General features: G+C 40.7%; 1 long non-coding RNA gene across 1 annotated transcript; it reads left to right on the top strand.

Annotated features, from left to right (window-relative positions):
* Nucleotides 1–439: 439 nt before the first annotated feature.
* Nucleotides 440–23,227, top strand: LOC144237517 (uncharacterized). The gene is made up of 3 exons (XR_013336873.1): nt 440–547; nt 982–1,129; nt 22,566–23,227. It is a non-coding gene; the product is annotated as an uncharacterized LOC144237517 (long non-coding RNA).
* The last annotated feature ends 1,432 nt before the right edge of the window (nt 23,228–24,659 follow it).

The raw sequence follows: 24,659 nt of genomic DNA, 5'->3' as shown, positions 1-24,659 counted from the left end.
TTTAATTGAAAGTTTGTTCACACATTTGTTGTATTAGTCTTAGGCATACATCCTAGTCATTCCATATGTCTGTAAATTATGTTGTACTTAACCACAGGTGTAGCTATCATGTGAAAGCATGCAACACTATTATTACAGGATTGACTCTCTTCCATTGGCTGTAACTTATGTCTCTATGACTTATTCATACCGTAGCTGGAAGCCCTTATCTCTCTCTCAAAGCTGTCAATTTTTTATCTAAGTATTTTGGTGATAAACACAATTACCTGTTCAGCCTGTGTAAATTGGTGGTCCAGTTTTCTGTGAACATTGCTTAAAGCATTACAAATGATGTCATTACATTAATAAATTCGGTTTCATTCTTCACTAACAAGAAAGTAGAAGGAAAAGATTTCTTTTTGTCCCAGGTCCTGTCACGAAGATCCTTCCCAATCTACAGAGCAGGCTTAGTTGCCCAGGGCCTCAGCTGAGCCGCCATGGCCTTCAGTATTGCAGGAATTCCCACGGTGGCCAGCAGATGGCGAGCGAGCACCACAAACCGGGAGGGGTGAGTTCCTCTGCGTGCACAGTGATGGCCGGCAGAGGGCGCCCCACTGGCTTTTCTGACCCAGGGCTCCTGAGAGCGGGAAGGGCTTCAGTTACCTCCAGAGGACTCAGGGCCTCTGCAGCTGCCTCAGCACAGAGAACAAAGCTGTGTTTCCAGCAGGTTCCGCCCCCCCAGCCCTCAGGAGAGACCTCGGGAGATCTGCAGCCACTTGGAGTCTCCTGAGTCACCAGAGAGAAGCTGCCTTGTTGGGCGGAGCGCTGAGGAGGGGGCGCTGGTTGGTGGGCCGCACGGTCCCTTGCACGTTCTGCGCTGTTGCCTGTTTCATTCCTCACCTTCCCTGACAGTGTTTGGACAGGACGTACTTTACTAAAGGGTGCGTGGATTCAGGGGTCCCATGACATCACATCATAGATGCACTGGATGGTTTGTTCCAGGTTCAGGCTTGTTTCTGGGGCGAAATCATGACAAATTCAGAAGAACGGGAGCTGCATTCAGTTAGGACGTGAAATGCTCACTCTCAGGACCTTCTAGAAGAATGAGCCGGGAGCCACTTTCCGACTCCTGCTGGAACCAGAGACCGAGGTAAGGGCACAAACTGTCCCCCACATCATACATGCTTTTAAAAAAATTGATGGTTCTTTTTCTAGCATAATGAGATAATTGAAAATTAGAGAAAACCTGGTGGGTAGGTGTAATAAATCTTATGTTATTTTGTTTACTTCAAATTCCAGTTAGTAAAGCTACAGTGTAATATTAGTTTCAGGCGTACGATATAGAGCAGCACCTGCACACATCGCCCGGTGCTCATCACAAGCGCGCTCCTTAATCCCCATCACTGCTTCACCCATCCCCCGCCCGCTGTGGAAACACTGTTTGTCACCGTCTCCTTTTTCCTCCCTTTGTTTTGTTTCATTTCCATGTGTTAGTGAAATCATATGGTATTTGTCTTTCTCTAATAGGCTTATTTCACCCAGCATAACATTCTCTAGTTCCATCCACCTTGTTGCAAATGACAAGATTTCATTTATTAAGGCTGAATAATATTCAATTCCCTATACTACCTCTGTATACATTCCAGAGAAGACATCTTAATTTATTCATCAGTTGATGGATACATGGGCAGTTTCCGTAATGTGGCTGCTGTAGAAAATGCTGCTATAAACATCAGGGTGTGTGTATCCGTTTGAAATATCATTTTTGTATTCTTTGTGTAAATACCTCATAAATTGCTGGGTCCTAAGGAAGTCCTATCGTCAGTTTTTTTGAGGAATCTCCATAATGTTTTCGGGAGGGGCTGCACCAGTTTGCATTCCTACCAACAGTGCGAGAGGGTTCCTCTTTCCCCACATCTGTGGCAGCACCTGTTGTTTCACTATTCATCGATTTTAGTCATTTTGACACATGTGAGGTGTTATCTCATTGTACTTTTTTAAATGTTTATTTACTTTTGAGAGAGAGAGATTGAATGGGGAAGGGCAAAGAGAGAAGGAGACACAGAATCTGAAGCAGGGTCCAGGCTCTGAGCTGTCAGCACAGAGCCCAACGCGGGGCTCCAATTCATGGATGATGAGATCATGACCTGAGCCTAACTGATCTGACACCTAACCGACTGAGCCGCCCAAGAGCCCCCTCATTGTGCTTTTGAATTGTATTTCCCTGATGATCAGTGTGGTTGAGCATCTTTACCTGTGTCTCTTGGCTATCTGTATGTCTTCTTTGGGAGAATGTATATTCATGTCTTCTGTCCATTTTTAATTGGATTTCTCGTTTTTTTGGTGTTGTGTCATTTTATATAGTTTGGACACTAACCCTTTATCAGATGTAGCATTTTAGTTTTCTTGATTGTTTCCTTGGTGACAGAAGCTTTTTATTTTTGTGAAGTCCCATTATTTTTGCTTGTGTTTCCCTTACGTCAGGAGACATATCTACAAAGAAGTTTGTACAGTCAATGTCAAAGAAGTTACTGCCTGTGTTCTCCTATGGGGTTTTTATGATTTCAGGTTTCACACATAGGTCTTTATCCATTTGGAATTTAGTTTTGTGTATGTTGTAAGTAAGTGGTCTGTTTTTCTTGTTGTTGTTTGCATGTTGCTGTCTAGTTTTCCCATGTCTAGTTTTCCCAAAACCTTACAGTGAGGAGACTTTTTAAAGTATATTTGTTTATTTTTGAGAGAGAGAGAGAGAGAGAGCATGCCAAAGAGGGGCAGAGAGAAATGGAGAGAGTGAGAAACCCAACAGGCTTTGCGCTGTCAGCACAGAGCCCAATGTGGAGTTTGAGCTCATGAACCCTGAGGTCATGACCTGAGTTGGATCCAAGATTAGACGCTTCAGTACTGAGCCACCTATGCGCCCCAAGACTATCTTTTTCCATTGGATATTCTTTCCTGCTTTATTGAGGATTATTGACCGTATAGGTGTGAGTTCATTTCTGGGTTTCCATTCTATTAATTTATGTGTCAAAATTTTTTTTTTTTTTTTTTTTTTTACCAGTACCGTACTGTTCTGATCACTACAATCTGTAATATAACCTAATGTCTGGAATTGTGATGTCTCCAGCTTTGGTTTTCTTTTTTAAGTTTCTTTTGGCTGTTTTGGGTCTTTTGTTGTTTCATACAAAATTTAGAATTATTTATTCTAGTTCTGTGACAAATGTTTGTTAGTTTGATAGGGATTTCATTAAATGTGTAGTTTGTTTTGGGTAGTATACATATTTTAACAATATTTGTTCTTCTCATCCATGAACATGGAATGTATTTCCATTTCTTTTGTCCTCCTCCATTTCCTTCGTCAGTGTTTCATAGCCTTTAGCGTACAAGTCTTTCACCTCTATGGTTAGGTTTATTCCTAGTATCTTATGGTATTGGATGCACTTGTCAATGGGATTGATTCCTTAATTTATCTTTCTGTTAATTCATGATTGGTCTATAGAAATGCAGCAGATTTCTCTACATTGATTTTTGTATATGGTCACTTGCTGAGTTTGTATATGCATTCAACAATTTTTAAGGGAGTCATTCAAGTTTTTGTATAGAGAGCATCATGCCACTTACAAATAGCAAAAGTTCTACTTCTTCCTCACCAAGGTGGATGCCTTTTATTTCTTTTTGTTGCTGGATTGGTGTGGCTAGGACTTCCAGTACAATGTGAAATAATAGTGGTGAGGGGGGTCATCCTGTCTTTTTCCTGACCTTAGGGGAAAAGATTTCACATTTTTCCCATTGAGGATGAGATTAGCTGTGGGTTTTTCAGAGATGACCTTTATTACGTGCAAGTGTGGTGAGTATCAACCTACTTTGCTGAGGGGTTTTCTCATAAATCGATGTGACATTTTGTCTAATGCTTTTTCTGCATCTGTTGAAAGCATCCTATTGTTCTTCTCCTTTCTTCTATTTCTGTGATGCATCATGTTGATTGATCTGTGAATGTGGAACCACACTTGCAGCCCAGAAGTAGATCCCACTTGATTATGGCAAATGATTCTATTAATGTGTTGTTGAATTTAATTTGAAGGTATTTTAATGAGAATTTCTGCATACATGCTCACCAGGGTATTGGCCTGCTGTTTTATTTCTAAAAAATTTAAACATATTTTTAATGTTTATTTACTTAGAGAGAGAGAACATAAAAGTGAGAGAAGGGCAGAGAGACGGGGAGGGAGAGCATCCTGAACATGCTATCAGCCCACTGTCAGCCCAGAATCCAGTGTGGGGCTAGAACCCATGAACCACAATAGAATCACCTAATCCATAATTGATAGTAGGACACTCAATTGACTGAGCCACCCAGGCACCCCTGTAGGTTTCGTTTTTAGTAGAGTCTTTATCTGGTTTTGGTATCAGGGTAATGCTGACCTCCTGGAATGAATTTGGAAGCTTTCCTTTTTTATTTTTGGGATCATTTGAGAAGAATAGGTATCACCTCTTCCTTAATTGTTTGGTAGATTTCATCAGTGAAGCCATCTGGCCCTGAACTATTGTGTTGGGGGAGATGATTTTTGTATTACTGATTCAATTTCTTTCTGATTTCAGATTTTCTATACCTTCCTGTTTCAGTTTTTGTAGTTTATGTGTTTCTAGGAATTTATCCATTACTCTCAGGGTGTCCAATATGTTTGCATAGAGTTTTTCATAATGTTATCTTCTACCTGTATTTCTGTGGTGTTGTTATTTCTTCTCTCTTAGTTGTGATTTTACTTATTTGAGTTATTTCTCTCTTCTTTGTGATAAGTCTGGGTAGGAGGTTTTCAAGTTTATTAATGTTTTCAAAGAAACAGCCCCTAGTTTGATTTGCTCTAGTGCTTTTTTTAAAGTTTCTATATTACTTATTTCTGCTTTAAACTGCATTCTGTCCTTCCTTCTGCTGTCTTTAGGCTTGGAGTGTTCTTTTTCTCACTCCTTTAGTTGTAAGTTTGGATTGTTTGAGACTTTTCTTGCTTTTTAAGGGAGGCTTGTATTGCTATATACTTCCATCTTAGGACTGCTTTTGCCCCGTTCCAAAGTTTTGTGACAGTGTGTTTTCATTTTCATTTGTTTCGGGGTATTTTCTCATTGATCTGCTAGTTGACCCATTTATTTAGTAGTATGTTGTTCAACCTCCGCTTATTTGTGGTCATTTCTTTGCGCGTGCACGTGTGTAGTTGACTTCAAGTTTCCTAGCTTTGTGTTCAGAAAAGATACTTCATCTGATCTCATCGTTTTGTACTTCTTGAGGCCTGACTTTTGACCTACTGTGTGGTCGATTCTCGAGAATGTCCCATGTGCACTTGAAAAGAATGTGTATTCTGCTATTTTAGTATGGAGTGTTCTGAATATACCTGTTAAGTCATTCAAGGCATTGTTCCCTTGTTGTTTTCTGTTTAGAGCATCTGTCCATTGATTAGAGTAGGATTTTAAACTCCTCTACTCTCGTTATATTATTATAAATGAGTTCCTTTATGTTTGTTGTTAATTGTTTTATATATTTGGTGCTTGCATATTGGGTACATAAAAGTTTACATTTGTTTGATCTTATTGTTTGATTGCCCCTTTATTATGAGATAGTGTCTGTCTTCATCTCTTGTTACAGTTTTAATTTTTTTAATTGAAGTTTTAGTTGACATACAGTAGATTATCAGTTTCAGGAGTAGAATTCAGTGATTCATCACTTATATAAAACACCCAGCGCTCATCATAACAAGTGCCCTCCTTAATACCCATCATGCATCTAGCCCATCCCCCACCCATCTCCCTCCATCCACCCTCAATTTGTTCTCTATCATTGAGAGTCTCTTGTTGTTTCCCATTTTTCTGTTTTCCTTCCCCTTTCCCATGTTTTCATCTTTGTTGCTTCTTAAATTCTACATGAGCGAAATCATATATTTGTCTTTCTCTGATTGACATATTTTGCTTTGCATAATACATTCTAGCTGCATCCACATCATTGCAAATGGCAAGATTTCATTCGTGTTGATGGCTGAGTAATATTCCATTGTACATACGTGTGTGTGTGTGTGTGTGTGTGTGTGTGTGAACATATGCCACAACTTCTTTATAACTTCATCAGTTGATGGATATTGGGCTCTCTCCATAGTTTGGCTCTTGTTGGTAATGCTGCTACAAACATTGGGAGCATGCAATTTCACTATTAGGTATTTACACACAGGGTACAAAAATACAGCCTTGGGTTTAAAGTCTATTTGGTCTGATATAAGTATTGCTAGTGCCTTTTGTTTGACATTATTGGCATGATAAATGTTTCTTTATTCCCTCACTTTAAATCTGCATGTGACTTTAGGTCCAAATTAAGGCTTTGTGGGAAGCATCTAGAAAGGTCTTTTTCTGTTTTTGTTTTTGTTTTTTTTTGTTATTGCTGTTGATGTTTTGTTTTGTTTGTCCATTCTGGCACCCTATCTGATGTCTTTTGATGGGAGCATTTAGTCCATTTACCTTCAGTGTAATTATTGATAGATATATATTTAGAAACAATTTATTCGTTGTTTCCCACTGTTTCTTGATCTTTTCTCTGATCCTTTTTTGTCCTTAACACTTTTGAACTTTCCTTTCCACTCAAAGAGTCCCACCCAAATACTCTTTTCTTATGAATGTCATTACATTTATTTATTTGTTTGTTTTTATTGTTCCTTTTTGTTTTTTTTCTAGTTTATACCCAAGTTAGTTATCTTATAGTGGAATACATTTTCAGGGGCACAATTTAATGATCCATCAATTACATAAAATACCCAGTACTTGTCCCAAGTGCCCTCCCTAATGCTCATCACCCATTTAGCCCATCCCCCTATTCAGTGTTCCTCCAGTAACCCTCAGTTTATTCTCTGTTTTAAGAGTCTCTTATAGTTTAACTCCCTCTCTGTTTGTATCTTATTTTTGCTTCCCTTCTACTATGTTCATCTGTTTTATTTCTTAAATTCCACAGATGAGAGAAATCATATGAAGTGTGTCTTTGACATATTTTGCTTAACATAATACAGTCTAGTTCCATCCACATTGTTGCAAATAGCAAGATTTCATTTCTTTTTGACTGCTGAGTAATATTCCATTGTATAAATATACCACATCTTCTTTTTCCATTCATTATTCGCTGGTCATTTGGGTTCTTTGCGTAATTTAGCTATTGTTGATAATGCTGCTATAAAGTGGAGTGCATGTGCCCCTTTGAGTCAGCATTTGGGTATCCCTTGGATAAATACTTAGTGGTGCAATTGCTCTGTCATACTGTAGTTCTATTTTATGTTTTCTGACGAATCTCCATACTATTTTCGAGACTGGTTATACCAGTTTGCAATCCCACCAGCATTGCAAAAGGATTCCCTTTCTCCACATCTTTGCCAACATGTGTCATTTCCTGAGTTGTTAATTTTAGCCATTCTAAGAGGTGTGAGGGGATATCTCCTTGTGGCTCTTATTAGTATTTCAGTGATGATGAGTGAGGTTGAGTATCTTTTCATGTCTCAGCAATTTGGATGTCATCTTTGTTAAAGTGTCTGTGCATGTCTTTTACTCATTTCTTCACTGGATTATTTGGCTTTTGAGTGTTGGGTTTGGTAAGTTCTTTATAGGTTTTGTATCCTAACCCTTTATATGATATGTCACTTGCAAATATCTTCTCCTATTCTATCAGATGTCTCTTAGTTTTATTGATTGTGTCCTCTGCTGTGCAGAAGCTTTTTATCTTGATGAGGTCCCAATAGTTCATTTTTGTTTTTGATTCCCTTGCTTCTGGAGACATGCCTGGTAAGGAGTTGCCATGGCCAGGATCAAAGAGGCTGTTGCCTCTATTCTTCTCTAGGATTTTGATGGTTTCCTGTCTTACATTTAAATCTTTCATCCAATTTGAGTTTATTTTTGTGTATGGTGTAAGAACGTGGTTCAGGTTCATCCTTCTTCTCACTCTCCAGTTTTCCCAGTACCATTTGCTGAAGAGACTCTTTTTTCCATTGGATAGTCTTTCCTGCTTTGCCAAAGACTAGTTGGCCATATGTTAGAGAGTCCATTTCTTGGTTCCCCATTCCGTTCCACTGATTGATGTGTCTGTTTTTGTGCCCATATCATACCTTGTTGATGATTACAGCCTTGTAATTCACCATAGAATCCAGAATCCATCTTTGTTTTTCTTTTTCAAAATTGCTTTGGCTATCAGGGCCTTTTTGATCCATACAAATTTTAGGCTTGTTCTAGTTCTGTGAATGAGGAATTCTGGTGTAATTTTGATAGGGATTGCATTAAATGTGTGGAATGCTTTGGATAGTATTGACATTTTAACAATATTTGTTCTAATCCATGAGCATGGAATGTTTTCCTCATTTCTTTGTGCCTTCTTCAATTTCTTTGATAGGTTTTCTGTTGTTTTCAGTGTATTGATCTTTTACCTCTTTGGACAGGTTTATCCCTAGGTTTTTTATGGTATTCAGTGCAATTGTATATGAGATCAATTCCTTGATTTCTCTTTCTGCTGTTTCATTACTGATGTCTAGAAATGCAATCAACTGCAGTATATGTATTTTATATCCTGAGCCTTCCCTGAATTCCTGTATCAGTCCTAGCCGTTTTTTTGGTGAAGTCTTTTCGATTCTCCACAGAGCATATCATGTCTGTGAAGAGTTAAAGTTTAACTTCCTCCTTGCACACTTGGATGCTTTGTATTTCTTTTTGTGGTCTGATTGCTGAGGTTACAACTTCCAATGGTATGTTGAATAATAGTGGTGAGAGTGGACACCCTGTTCGTGTTCCTGACCTTAGGGAGAAAGCTCTGTTTTTCCCCATTGAAGATGGTATTAACTAAGGGACTTTCGTTTATGGATGTTATGATGTTGAGGCAAGATCCTTGTATCCCTCCTTTCTTAAGGGTGTTTTGTTTTTTTTTTACTTTTTAAATATTTATTCATTTTTGAGAGAGAGAGAGCGAGTGCAAGTGGTGGATGGGCAGAGAGAGAGGGAAGCACAGAATGCAAAGCATGCTCCAGGCTCTGAGCTGTCAGCACAGAGCCTGATGCAGGGTTCGAATCCACCAGCGGTGAGATCATGACCTGGGCCGAAGTCAGATGCTCAAACGACTGAGCCACCCAGGTGCCCCTGGTTTTTTTTTTTTAATTAAGAAATGATGCTGTATTTTTTCCAATGCTTTTTATGCATCTATTTAGAGAAACATTCTTCTTATTCTTTCTTTTATTAATATGATGTATCAAATCAACTTATTTATAGATATTGAATCAGTGCTGCATCCCAGGAATAAATTACACTTCATTGTGGTGACTAATTCTTTTTATGTATTGTTGGATCTGGTTTGCTAATTTTTGTTGAGAATTTTTGCATCCAGGTTTATCAGGGAAATTGGTCTGTGGTTCTCCATTTTAGTGGGGTCATTGTCCAGTTTGGACCCAAGGCAATGGTGGCCTTGTAGGATGCTTTTGGAAGTGTTCCTTCTATTTCTCTGTCCATGACCTTATCTTGTTCTTTCATTTGGGATACATTCCTCTGTCTTGGCATTTTATCTGAGTATCTGCCTTCTGTGTGTGACAAAAGGTGATTATGTTAACTGCCTGTGAAATTAATGGCTTTATGAAGAGGAAGTCATCTATTATCCAGGGCCTGGCACTTCAAGGAGTGTCCCTGGGGTGTGTTGCATGCACTGTTTTATGTTCTGGTTGCACTATCCTTCAGGCTAGTTGTCTGCAGAGGCCGCTCTTGCTTGATATGGGCAGTGGGTCCTTGGCCAGAATGTGGTGAGTTTTAACTAAGTGTGCTCCAGTCAGCTTGTTAAATGAGACTTGAAACAACTGCCACTAGAATTGAACTCCTGCAGAACTGTCTGGTCAAGAGAGGTGGTGTGGTCAGGGCTTCTGCTGGTCCTCTGGGGAAAGGGCCAGCTCCATTGGGACTGAGCCATGCTCAACCAAGAAAGGAACTCTCACCAAATCTCAGGGTGGTGCCAAGCAGTCAGTGTGGGTATTGCATTGTTTCCAGCAGGTGGCTCTGTGTTTATCCTGGGGGGCAGAGGAAGGAAATGGCACCACCCAGCTCCTTTGTCCCTAGAGAGGCATCTTTGGGAACCCTTTCTCTCAGGGATGTGCTCCAAGAAGAGTGTATAATCTCCCCACTGTGTGCACCAGGTGTTGTACAGGTCACTGTTTCTATGCCATCTGCTTGCAAGTAGTTTGCCTGCCTTCTCTCCAGGAGTAGGGCAGTGCCTTCAGGGCCGTATCCCAGCCGAGGTTCCTAACCTTTAAAACTCTACATTCTTGGGGTGCCCACGTGGCTTGGCTAAGTGTCTGACTCTTGATACTGGCCCAGATCATAACCTCGCTGTCATGGGGTTCTCTCTCTCCCTCCATCACTGCCCCTCCCTTACATGTGTTCTCTTTCAATCTCTCTCAAAATACAAAAACTTAAAAAAAAAAAAAGTTAAAAGTTAATAATATAGTGGCATGAAATACCTTATTTAGGCAAGATTGCCTCCTTGAGGGGCATGAGAGAGGTCTATCAGTAAAATTTCTAGCATTTACTAGGAAATTCTTTGTTGACTGATTACATTCCTGTAGGAATGAAACTAGGTTTGGTGACATGGGGCCTTAACATAAGTAACTCCATGATGGGCTTGTTATTTTCCTTATTTCCAAATCCTAATTTTTACACATCCATTTTTTATTAAAAATACAGCCCTAAATAACATTGTATCCATCTATTGCTAGCCTGATTTTCATATCCTGTGAAACCATCACCATCTACTATTCATAGATGAAGATCAACTCTGTGGCTCTAAGATCTCTATGGGTCTAAGTTACTTTGATCTAAGTTACTAAGATCTTTTGAGTCTAAGTTACTGCTGGCCATTTGAAATCTTTGAACTAGGGATCCCCAGCTAGGCTGCTGAGTCATCACTTTGGCACAGAATTATCCTTTCCAAGTCACTTCTTCCTAGAAGATTGTCTTGCTCCCTTGCACTTCCGGGTCTTAGCCTTTGGCAGTCACATGCTGCGATGGATATCCATTCATGCAACCTGTCAACATGGCCCAAATAAAGTTGCTTGCCTGTGACTGCTGCTTCACGGTCACATCTTTTTTCCTTCTGAAAACACTTGAACTCACTATTGTTCTTCTAATCTTCGAATATCTTTTTGAATTGGAAATGTTTGATTCTCTTGTATTTATGCAAAAAATATGTATGAACATATTAAAGCAAGGAGTCTTTAGAATAAGTGAGGCGGTCACAGTGATCCACCTGGCCGTTGGTACATTTTTAAAAAAATGTTCAGGCATGATGTGAAATTCATCCTGTAAAATCTGAGTATGGTTCATTATCTAGAATAACCACCTTTATGGAAATCCATTTGATGACATGCTCATTTAAGATCAGAAAACCACTTAACCATGTAATACAGTGGTATACACATGTATTATCATCTTAAAATACGTTTAAAAAAAGATGTTTTTATGAATTATATATCATTGTGTATTATTCAGTTTTTTGTAACATGAATGCTTTTATTTAAATAAAACAATGGTAAGAACACTAAGAATAGGTAAATGTCAATCACTAGTGACTAATACTAGGACTGATTATATAATGTATTGAAAAAATAAAACCATTATTAGTAATAATGTTTCCATTCATAATGGGTTTCTAGTTACCAAAAAAATTGGGAAGACAGTACTGAGTCTCCACCTATGTGTGACTGTTTTCTAATTATTGATATCAGTTGGTACATTATCAGAATCAATATCCAGAAGAGACAATGTATTATTAACTAAAGTTTATATTTTGACTCAGATTTCTTAGGTTTTCACCTCTTCTATTCCAGACTCCTCCCAGTTGGCACATTACCTTCAGTCATCCTGCCTCCTTGAACTCCACTTGGCATGACGATTTTTAGATTTTCNATCATCTTAAAATACGTTTAAAAAAAGATGTTTTTATGAATTATATATCATTGTGTATTATTCAGTTTTTTGTAACATGAATGCTTTTATTTAAATAAAACAATGGTAAGAACACTAAGAATAGGTAAATGTCAATCACTAGTGACTAATACTAGGACTGATTATATAATGTATTGAAAAAATAAAACCATTATTAGTAATAATGTTTCCATTCATAATGGGTTTCTAGTTACCAAAAAAATTGGGAAGACAGTACTGAGTCTCCACCTATGTGTGACTGTTTTCTAATTATTGATATCAGTTGGTACATTATCAGAATCAATATCCAGAAGAGACAATGTATTATTAACTAAAGTTTATATTTTGACTCAGATTTCTTAGGTTTTCACCTCTCCTATTCCAGACTCCTCCCAGTTGGCACATTACCTTCAGTCATCCTGCCTCCTTGAACTCCACTTGGCCATGACGATTTTTAGATTTTTCATATTTTTCATGATCTGCAATGTTTTGAGAGGTACTTTTATAGAATGACCCTTGGTTGGGATATAACTAATGTTTTCAAATGACTAGACCGANTTAAAAAAAGATGTTTTTATGAATTATATATCATTGTGTATTATTCAGTTTTTTGTAACATGAATGCTTTTATTTAAATAAAACAATGGTAAGAACACTAAGAATAGGTAAATGTCAATCACTAGTGACTAATACTAGGACTGATTATATAATGTATTGAAAAAATAAAACCATTATTAGTAATAATGTTTCCATTCATAATGGGTTTCTAGTTACCAAAAAAATTGGGAAGACAGTACTGAGTCTCCACCTATGTGTGACTGTTTTCTAATTATTGATATCAGTTGGTACATTATCAGAATCAATATCCAGAAGAGACAATGTATTATTAACTAAAGTTTATATTTTGACTCAGATTTCTTAGGTTTTCACCTCTTCTATTCCAGACTCCTCCCAGTTGGCACATTACCTTCAGTCATCCTGCCTCCTTGAACTCCACTTGGCATGACGATTTTTAGATTTTCCATATTTTTCATGATCTGCAATGTTTTGAGAGGTACTTTTATAGAATGACCCTTGGTTGGGATATAACTAATGTTTTCAAATGACTAGACCGAGTTATGTGTTTTGGAGCAGAAGGTCCAGAGGCAAAATGCCATCCATAATTATCATTTCACATAAAACATGTGTACTCTGAAGAATGAGGTCTTTTGTGGTTCCATACAAATATAAGGATGATTCTATTTATGAGAAAAATGCAGTTGGTATGTTGATGGAGATCACATTAATTTTATCAATTGCTTTGGGTAGTATAGACATTTTCACAGTATTTGTACTTCCAATCCATGAGCATGGAATATCCTTCCATTAATGTGTCATCTTGAATTTCTTTCATGACTGTTTTAAAGTTTAAGTGTAGAGGTTGCTAAGCACTTTGGTTAGATTTATTCACAGGTATTTTACTAATTGGTGTGTAATTATATATGGGACTCTTGTTAATTTCTCTTTCTATTGCTTCATTATTGTTGTCTAGAAATGCAACATTGTGTACAATGATTTTGTATACTGTGATATGGCTGAATTCATTTATCAGTTCTAGCAGTTATTGGGTGGAGTCTTCAGGATTTTCTATGTATAGTGCATGTAATCTGCAAAGTGCAAAAGTTTAACTTTTTCCTGATTTGGATTCCTTTTATTTATTTATTTTTTGTCTGATTTCTGTGGTTTGGACTTCCAACACTATATTTAATAGAAGTGGTGAGAGTAAACATCCTTATTTTGTTCCTGACCTTAGAGGAAAAGCTCTCATATTTCCCCCATTAAGGATGATGTTAACTGTGGGGTTTTCATAGATGACCTTTATTTGTTGTGTATGTTCCCTCTAAACCTACATTTTTTTTTTTTGTCATGAATGAATGTTGTTCTTTGTCCATTTTTTTCTGTCTGCATTGAAATGGTCATATGGTTCTTTTCTTGTAACGTTTAGTCATTTTAGAGAGAGAGCATGAGAAGGGAGGGGCAGAGAGAAGAGGGAGAGACAGAATTTAAAGCAGGCTCTTGGCTCTGAGCTGTCAGCACAGAGCCTGACACGGGGCTTGAACTCACGAACCACGAGGTCATGACCTGAGCTGATGTCAGCTGCTTAATTTTTTTAATGTTTATTTATTTTTGAGACAGAGAGAGGCAAAGCACGAGCTGGGGAGGGGCAGAGAGAGAGGGAGACACAGAATCTGAAACAGGCTCCAGGCTCTGAGCTGTCAGCACAAAGCCTGATGTAGGGCTCGAACCCACAGACCGCGAGATCATGACCTGAGCCTATGTCAGACACCTAACCGACTGAGCCACCCAGGCTCCCCTGATGTCGGATGCTTAAAGGATTGAGCCACTCAGTGCCCTGATCATATGGTTCTTATCCTTTCTTTCGGTGATATAATGTATCGCATGGAATGATTTGTGAATACTGAACCACCCTTGCAGCTTTGGAATAAATCCCACTTAATTGTGGTGAATGATATTTTTAAGGTATCATTGAATTTTTTTTTTAATTTTTTTTTTTTAATGTTTTATTTATTTCTAGGAGAGAGAGACAGAGACAGCATGAGCAGGGGAGGGTCAGAGAGAGAGGAGTCACAGATTGAAACAGGCTCCAGGCTCTGAGCCGGCAGTCAGCACAGAGCCCGACGCGGGGCTCGAACCCACGAACCGCGAGATCATGACCCAAGCGAAAGTCGGACGCTTAACCGACTAAGCCACCCAGGCGCCCCGAATTTGTTTTGCTAGTATTTTATTGAGATATTTTGCATCCATGTTCATCAGGGACATTAATCTGGAGTTCTCTTTTTTAGTGGACTCTTTATCTGGTTCTGGTATCAGGGCAATGCTGGCCTCATAGAATGAATTTGAAGTTTTCCATTCTATTCTATATTTTGGAACAGCTTAAGAAGATTAGGTATTAACTCTTTTTGAAGTGTTGGGTAGAATTCACCTGTGAAGTCACCTGGTCCTGGATTTTTGATTGTTGGGAGTTTTTTCATTACTGACTCAATTTCTTTGCTGGTTATTGGTCTGTTTGTGTTTTCTATTTATGTCTGTTTCAGTTTATGTACTTTGTATGTTTCTAGGAATTTATCCTTTTCTAAATTGTCCAAGTTGTTGCCATTCAAGTTTTCATGATATTATGATTGTTTGTATTTCTGTGGTGTTGGTTGTGATTTCTCCTCTCTCATTTGTGGTTTTATTTGAGTCCTTTCTCTTTTCTTTTGGGTAAGTTCAGCTAGAGGTTTATCAGTTACTTTTTTTTTTTCCACAGTGAACCAGCTACTGCTCTCATGCAGATGGTTTAGTTTCTATGTCATTTATTTCAGCCATAATCTTTATTATTTCCTTCCTTCTGTGGTTTTAGGTTTTGTTTCTTGTTCTTTTTCTAGCTCCGTAGATGTAAGGTTCAGCTCTTTATTTGAAATCTTTCTCCCTTCTTGGTGTAGGTGTGTATTGCTATGAAATTCCCTCTTCAAACCACTTTCCTACATTCTAAATGTTTTGGACAATTGTTTTTTCATTTTCATTGGTTTCCATGTATTTTTGAAATTTCCTCTTTGATTTCCTAGTTGACCCATTCATTGTTTAGTAGTGTGTTATTTAACCTCCATGTATTTGTGGTCTTTCCAGATTTTTTCTTGTGGTTGACTTCTAGTTTCATAGCGTTGTGGTCTGAAACTATTCATGGTGTGATTTCAGTCTACTTGAATTTGTTCGGGTTTGTTTTGTTGGCTAATATGTGATCTATTTTGGAGAATTTTCTGTGTGCACTTGAATGTATATTTATTCTGCGTGTCATGATGGAATGTTCTGGACATATCTGTCCAATCTATTTCACTATGTCATTCAAAGGCATCGTTTTTTTGTTGATTTTCTGTTTCAATGATGTGTCCATTGATGTAAGTGGGGTATTAAAGTCTTGTTATGAATTAGTTCCTTTATGTTATTAAGTTGTGTGTATTTAGGTGTTCCTATGTTGGGTTCATATATATTTACACTTGTGATATCTTCTTGTTGGATTGTACCCTTTAGTGTTATACAGTGTCTTTCCTTGTCTCTTGTTATGTTCTTTGTTTTAAAGACTATTTTGTCTGATACAAGTATTGCTACTCTGGCATTCTTTTAACATTTCACTTGCGTGATATTTCTCCATCCTCTCACTTTCATTCTGTAGGTGTCTTCAGGTCCAAAATGGGTCACTTGTAGGCAGCATATGAATCTGTTTTGTTTGTTCATCCATTCTTACACCCTATGTCTCTTGATTGGAGCATTCGCTCCATTTAGTTTCAAGGTAATTATTGATATGTATGTATGTATTGCCATTTTATTACCTTTTGTGGTTTTTAATGATTATCTCTAATCCTTTCTTGTCTTTCTTCCACTTTTTGCTGATTTTCATTAGTGATATATTTTGATTTCTTTCCCTTTATTCTTTACCTATTTATGACTGGTTTTTAGNTGATACAAGTATTGCTACTCTGGCATTCTTTTGACATTTCATTTGCGTGATGTTTCTCCATCCTCTCACTTTCATTCTATAGGTGTCTTCAGGTCCAAAATGGGTCACTTGTAGGCAGCATATGAATCTGTTTTGTTTGTTCATCCATTCTTACACCCTATGTCTCTTGATTGGAGCATTCGCTCCATTTAGTTTCAAGGTAATTATTGATATGTATGTATGTATTGCCATTTTATTACCTTTTGTGGTTTTTAATGATTATCTCTAATCCTTTCTTGTCTTTCTTCCACTTTTTGCTGATTTTCATTAGTGATATATTTTGATTTCTTTCCCTTTATTCTTTACCTATTTATGACTGGTTTTTAGTATATGGTTACCATTAGGTTTGTATATAACCTCTTTAGCATTTTGTATTACATTGATAGTTATTTACTTTTGAACCCATTATTTTCTCCTCCCTACATTTTTAATAAATGTCATTATATTTTATATCCAGTTTTTGTGAGTTCCTTGATGGATTTTTTTTTTTTTGCAGAAATATTCATTTTGACTTGCTGTGTGTCTTCTACCTCTATGGTGTCACTTTCAGTCTCTCCTTTCCACTCAGAGATCCCTCTCAATATTTCTTGCAGCAATGGTTTATTGGTACAAACTCTTTAATTTTTTGTTTGGGAAACTATGTGTCTCCTTTTATTGTGAATGATAGCCTTGCTGCATAGAGTGTTTTTGGCTGCTGATTTTTCCATTCAGCACGTTGAATATGTCATGTCACTTGCTTCTGGGTTGCCAAGTTTCTGTTGAGAAATCTGTAGCTGGCTTTTTGTGTCTTCCTTGTAAGTTAAGGACTTCTTTTGTTTTGTTGCTTTTAAGAGATTTTCTTTATTACCACTGTAATTTTCAAATTTGCTTACAATATGTCTGAGTGTTGGCTTGATTTTGATGGAAGTTTTCTAGTCTCCTGGATCCAGATGTTTGTTTCCCTCCATCAATTAGGGAAGTTTGCAGCTATTATTTCCTTAAGTAAGTTTTCTTCCGCCTTTTCTCTTTCTTCTGGGACACCTATAATATGAATGTTACTATGTTTGCTGTAATCAATGAGTTCCCTTAGTCTCATCTCATGTTGCAGAATTCTGTTTTCTCTCTTTGGTTCAGTGTGATTAATTTCCATTACTCAGTCTTCAAGATCACTAGTTGTTCCTTTGCCTCTTCCATCCCTCTGTTCATTCCAGAAAATGTGTTTCTCCCTTATTGTGTTCTTAATCTCTACTGTGTTATTCCTTATCTCTATGTCAAGGGTCTCACTCTTCTCATTTTGCAACTCTAGTGAATATCCTTATGATCAATGCTTTAAATTCTGTATCAGCTATGTGACTTATATCTCTTTTGCTTAGATCTCTGGCTGTGGCCTTCTTTAGTTTTTCACTGTGGGTAAAAATCTGTTTCCTCATTTTGTCTTTCTCTGTGGGTCTATTTTTCTGTGTTAAGAAAGTCAGCTGTGTCTTCTGCTCTTGAAACTAATGAGTTTATGAAGAAGAGGTCCTGGAGGCCTCTGCAGTGTATGTCCCCATTTACCAGAACCCAGACCTTCAGAACAATATCCTATGGGTATTGCCGACTCCCTTCTGTTGTGTCTGGGTTTCTTTGCCTTTCAGTACAGGTGTCTGCAGTGATTCTGTGCCCGTTGTGGGCTGTGTTTGCTGTCAGCAGTGTTAGTGGGGCCCAGGCAGGCCAGCTTTGGGGTGATATACCCACTGGGTAACTTGGAAGCAGGGCTGGAGTGTTAGCAAAATTGTACAAGGTTATGAGTCCTATGCCAGATTTCCTGATGTCCTTTGGTGGCTGAGGGCTATGCACCAGGGCAGCCAGGGGCTTGGCGCTATGCACAGAGTGCATCGGTGGCTGGGGATGCACAGCTGGATGTGATGCAGATGTGCACAGTGTGCTGTGGAAGCTATGCATGCAGCTGGCCGGACAGGGTGCCCACGTGGTTTTTTACAAATGTGTCCCTGAGCCCAGTGCTGAGGCCAGCAGGCTTGGCATGGGTGAGTCCCCCAGTGGACTCTTGGGACCGGCACACAGCTAGCAGGTTAGGCATCAAGTGTCTGTGCAGCCCCACCACCTGGTAGGTGCTTCTGTGCTTATTCTGGGTGTGGTGGGGGAGAAAATGTGACTGTGAGCTCCTTCATTGTTGAGGAAGTCCCCCAACACATTCACAAATCAGCATGAACACATCAGTCTCCTGTTGCCTCCGGCATTGTGTAAACTGCCATGTTTACATTGCCTCTCCACACAGGCAGAGACATGGCTACATCACCCACCCTCCTGGATCACCCAGTGATGAGTCAGCTGACCTCCTAAGCTCCAGGATCCAAATTCAAGGAATTCAGCCCTTCTTTTTTCTAAAGCCAAATGCTATAGGGATTAGTCTTCCCTGTGTGAGCTCCCTGGGGTGAGGGCTCCTTTCTCTGCCTTCTCTGCAGGCAGGTGCCCTGGACCTTTCTGACCTCCCTAACCTTTCAGATGCAGCTTCTCTATATTGAATTGTGGAGTCTGTTATGCCAGTCTTTGTTTTGTTTTGTTTTGTTTTTCTTTCATAGTTTATTGTCAAGTTGGATTCCATATAACACCCAGTGCTCATCCCCACAAGTGCCCTCCTCCATGCCCATCTCCCTCCTCACCCCCCTACCCATCAGTCCTCAGTTTGTTCTCAGTATTTAAGAGTCTCTCATGGTTTGCCTCCCTCCATTTGCGTCGGGCTCTGTGCTGAAAGCTAGCTCAGAGCCTGGAGCCTGTTTCAGTCTGTGACTCCCTTTCTCTCTGACCCTCCCCTGCTCACGCTGTCTCTCTCTCTCTCCTAGAAATAAATAAAACATTAAAAAAAAAAGAGAGAGAAAGGCAGATATACTGGGCACTTGTGCTGAGAATGTCACTCTGTATTTTTTGCCAGCCCTCCTCCCCACCCTTGGAGACAAGAATCCCATTTGTTCACACAGGAATGTAGGTGATGCCAAGTCCCTTCTCTTCCCTTTCCTTTTTGTCTCCCAAACTCCCTGTCCCTACCTTCTACCTGTCTCTTTCTCTGATGTAATCCCCCAGGCCCTCTGCTCCACTCCAGCCGTGATCAGGGTGTCCTCCAGCTGCTGGCCTGTGCCCTGGCCGTCTCTCATTGAGGAATCTGGGAGAAGATATGGAGTTAAAAGGACTGATCACAATTTCTCTGTTCCTTAGAGCCCTCCTTCACACGGTGCTGTCTGGGGAGAGCTGGCCTCCTGGGCCAAGGTCTGATTCCATGTGTGGCCTCCTCACACATGCCATCTCCCACAGTCACTGCTGGTCCCTCATCCTTACCCACCATTAGAAATCAGAAGATGTGGTTTATCTATACCATGGAATCCTACATGGCAATGAGAAGAATGAAATCTGGCCTGTGTAGCAACNAAAAAAAAAAAAAAGAAAGAAAGAAAGAAAGAAAGAAAGAAAGAAATCAGCCATATGCTAGGGACAGACACCTGTATGTCTGACCCTGAGGACCCAGGGATTCAGTGAATATTTCTATAATAAACTAGAACAAACTACCCTAAAATTTGTATGGAACCACAAAAGACCCTGAATAGCCAAAGTAATATTGAAGAAGAAAACCAAAACGGGAGGCATCACCATCCCAGATTTTAGCCTCTACTACAAAGCTGTAATCATCAAGACAGTCTGGTACTGGCACAGAAACAGACACATAGACCAATGGAATAGAATTGAGAACTCAGAATTGGACCCAAAAGTATACAGCCAACTAACCTTTGACAAAACAGGAAAGAGTATCCAATGAAAAAGACAGCCTCTTTAACACATGGTCCTGGGAGAACTGGATAGCAACATCCAGAAAAATGAAACTGGTCTAAATCTCACACCATACACAAAAATAAACTCAAAATGGATAAAGGACCTGAATGTGAGACAGGAAACCATCAAAACCCTAGAGGAGAAAGCAGGAAACAACCTCTTTGACATCCCCCACAGCAACATCTTACTCGACACATCCCCCAAAGCAAAGGAATCAAGAGCAAAAATGAACTATTGGGACCTCACCAAGATTAAAAGCTTCTGCACAGCAAAGGAAACAATCCATAAAACTAATAGACAACCGGCGGAATGGGAAAAGATAGTTGCAAATGACATATCAGATAAAGGGTTAATATCCAGAATCTATAAGGAACTCATCAAACTCCACACCCGAAAAACAAACAACCCAGTGAAGAAATGGGCAGAAGATATGAACAGACACTTCTCCAAAGAGGACATCCAGATGGCCAACAGACACATGAAACGATGCTCAGCATCCCTCCTCATCAGGGAAATACAAATCAAAACCACACTGAGATACCACCTCACGCCAGTCAGAGTGGCTAAAATGAGCAAATCAGAGAACTCTAGATGCTGGCGAGGATGTGGAGAAACGGGCACCCTCCTACACTGTTGGTGGGAATGTAAACTGGTGCAGCCCCTCTGGAAAACAGTGTGGAGGTTCCTCAGGAAACTAACAATAGAACTCCCCTATGACCCAGCAATAGCACTGCTAGGAATTTACCCAAGGGATACAGAAATGCTGATGCATAGGAGCACATGTACCCCAATGTTCATAGCAGCACTCTCCACAATAGCCAAAACATGGAAAGAGCCTAAGTGTCCATCAACAGATGAATGGATCAAGAAGATGTGGTTTATCTATACAATGGAATACTATATGGCAATGAGAAAGAATGAATCTGGCCATTTGTAGTAACATGGATAGAAATTGAGGGTGTTATGCTGAGTGAATTAAGTCAGGCAGAGAAGGACAGTTACCATATGTTTGCACGTATAGGAGGATTAGGAGGAACTTAACGAAGGACTGTGGGGAAGAAGAAGTGGGGAAATAGTGGGGGAGAGGGAGGGAGGAAACCATGAGAGACTCTTGAATGCTGAGAACAAACTGAGGACTGATGGGGGTGGGGGAGAGGAGAAGGGGGGTGATGGGCATGGAGGAGGGCACTTGGGATGATCACTGGGTGTTATATGGAAACCAACTTGACAGTAAACTATTAAAAAAGGAAAAAATTGTATGAATAAAGTTGGGGAAACAGATAAGGGATAGAGAAAAAAATATTGTTGCCATGACTTTCTCCATCGTGCTTGTCGCCTGTGCATGAACCTTGATTTCCACTTAGTGTGGTCAGTCAGTCACTAACCATGGTCTGCTTCCTGTCGTCCTAGGGCAGGTTATATTTCCTAATTTATAGTGAGAGAAAGCAAGTCAGTGGGCCCTGGAGATCAGCTGCAGGGACTGGAGGGAGAAATCAAAGGCAAATAAGGAAAATCTGTGAATGGTGGATGTTCATTATGTTGACACTTTCACAGAATACTTGTGTGTGTGTGTCACACATGTGGTATAGGTTTCAACAAAGCTGTTCTGAATCCCAACACAAAATGTATCAAGCAGTTTACTTAAAAGATAAAAACTAGATAGTGACCTGAGATTTTTCTATAATAGTGGAGTAGGAAAGCTGTCTACCATCTCTGAAATTATACCCAAAACTTAGCTCCATATACAGTATGAGGTGGCCAAGATGAGACAAAACCCACACGGGCATTCTAAGGGTGGTCCGTGTAAGCTGAAGCAGGAAGGGCCACCAGGACCACAGGCAGATTTACCCGCTGGTACAGTGTGGGAGGATGTCCTGAGAGTTGTGAGTGTGCACCTGGCAAAAGGGGGCAGCGAATCATCCTGGTCAGGTGTCGGCTCCCAATAGAGGATTCTGATGAGGGTCCACGGATGCAAAGGCACTTTGGGGCAGACGCTGTGTCTGAGGCAAGATTGGGAACAGCTCTGACTAACGAAACATGGCCTGCGGTGCGAGGCAAGGGTAGATGGGCAGTAGGTCATCCCAGGTAATGGACAGTAGGAAAGTGCATGTGAGGTCTCACTCGTATGAAACAGGAGTTTTTAAACAGCAGTTGTTTCTGGCCCTTTCACAGCTGCTGCGTGACCTTGGGCTACACGAGACATCCTATTTACTTTGCAGCTGGATTTATCTGTATCTGTCCTCTTACTCTGATTATCAGCTGAGATGATTTTTGTTTGTTTGTTTTTATTTTCCAGTCCTTGCTGATTTCATATCTGACACGCGGAGAGCCGTAGACGGAAGGTGGAGTGTGGGCTGGTCAGGGAGCACAGATGTGCTGCCTCGATGCTGCAGGGAAAGCAGAGAAAGCCCAGGACCACCGAGGAAAAGAACCAACACTGGGTAAATCCAGAAATGTCAACATACGATAAACCATTAAAACTACAGATTGGGAGAAATCCACACAGTATCAGGAGATGAGAAAGAAAGCAGCTCAGGAGTGGCCAGTCTAAGATGGAGACATAGAAGGACCCTGAACTCAGCTCTTCCAGGACAGACAAGTTGACGCCTACTCATACAGCAGTGTCTCTGGAGGAAATAAGCATGGATGGAGAAGCAGGACAGACTGACCCTGGCAGTGCCTGGGCCCACTCCTGCCTCTGGGAACTGCATGGGGAGGGACAGCGGGGAGGGGCTGTGTGCAGATCCATCTGTCCAGGACACAGGAACAAAGCCACAGTTTACAATGTAAAGGAGCTTGCCCTTCACCAGACAGTGGGAGGCTGCTGTAACTGTCTCTGGGTCCTGTTTCTCCTGCACCTCAGTGAGATCTGGGTCCTAGCCCACACCAGGCCCAGATGCCCTGGAGCCCAGAGAAGGATCAGCAGAGCAACTAGGCTGTAAAGGAAGCAGAGTTCTAACTCTGCCATGTAGTGGGGGAGCCACAGAAGAGGAGGGGAAAGGAGGAGGGGAGGGGAGAGGGAGAATGAGGGAGGAGGCCAGGGAGAAGAGAGGGGTGGTGAGAGGAGTGAGGGGGGAAGACTCAGAGAGCAGGTGGAGGAGAGTTAGGAGGGGGAGGGGGAGGGGAGAGGGAAGGGAAGAGAGAGAATCAGGGTATGAGGACAGGGAAGGGAGGGGGGAGAGGGGGATAGAGAGAAGGAAAAGGTGGAGGAGGGGATTGGAGGGGAGGGAGTATGGGGAGTATGTGTGGTTATGTTTCCCCCTTATCCCCACTGCTGACAACCCTCAATCTGATGTCTGTCTGTCTGCATGTACGGGTCCTGGACAGGCCACGTGGGACCCCACAGTCTGGGGCCTCCTGTGTCGTTCCACCTTGCACTCAGGGAGCTGGTCCCCATCTGAGGTTCATCTCTGCCCCTGAGGGGTGGTTACTGTCTCCAGTTGCTCTTCCCACTCACAAAAGGCTGTGGACCATGCACATGACCGAAAGGACCACTTGTTCACATGAGCCCACCTTCAGGGTTCATTCTCCTAGGCAAGCATCACCACCTTCCATCACCGTTGCCAAACCCTAGATGCTCCCTCTAATGTCACATTCCCAGTCCTCCATCCTGACCCAGAAGTACACCCGCACTAGGTTTTAGCCAATGTCATTTTCTGCTTAAAGCAATGAATGGGGAGATGAAAAAGAGTGGCAGACTTAACTCTTCATATTTATATATAAGAGGGGAGCCACTTGATTACCAAACAGTTCACTCTCCTCAAGGGAACACAGAGGACGGTTTGGGTTGGCAGCATCAGCCCCTGTGTGAGCACAGACTTTGGGCAGGGGACCAAACCTTCAGTCCATAACATTCTGTCGAATTCAATTGAACACCCCACCTCCAAGTGGGACAAGAGCTTTCCTTAAACGTCTTTCCCCTCCCAAACTCTCCCAGAAAATGTGCATACTTTTGGGTCAACAGGAGGGAAGAACAGGTAGGGTTCAGTCCAGTGTCTTACTCACAAAAGGGGTAATGGGGTGGAGTGTTCTGAGCCCAGCCCAAGTCAGGTACCCAACGAGGACAGACTGTCATGGCCCCAGACATGGAGGAGGAGGTGGCCCGAATTCCTGCACAGGAGTCTTAGGAGGAAATGCCAGAATTTGGCCAACTTCAACCTGATGGTGAGAAACTTTCCCAAAGTTACCAGGCCCAGCCTGTCCAGGACTGGAGGTGTATTGATAACGGAAAAACTTTATCTGAGTCCCCCAGCTTCTGACCTTGGCCTGATCCTCGTACTCAAGAGCCAGGTCTCCACCTAGGGTCTCCTGTCACCGGCCCAGACAACGATCTCTCCGCAGGCTGCCTTGCTGGGTCTTCCTCTCTCCCCTTATCTCCTGCTACCACGAC

This window comes from Crocuta crocuta, unplaced genomic scaffold, assembly GCF_008692635.1.
Source record: "Crocuta crocuta isolate KB4526 unplaced genomic scaffold, BGI_CrCroc_1.0 scaffold574, whole genome shotgun sequence".
NCBI lineage: Eukaryota > Metazoa > Chordata > Mammalia > Carnivora > Hyaenidae > Crocuta > Crocuta crocuta.
This window is presented reverse-complemented; position numbering and strand designations above follow the sequence as displayed.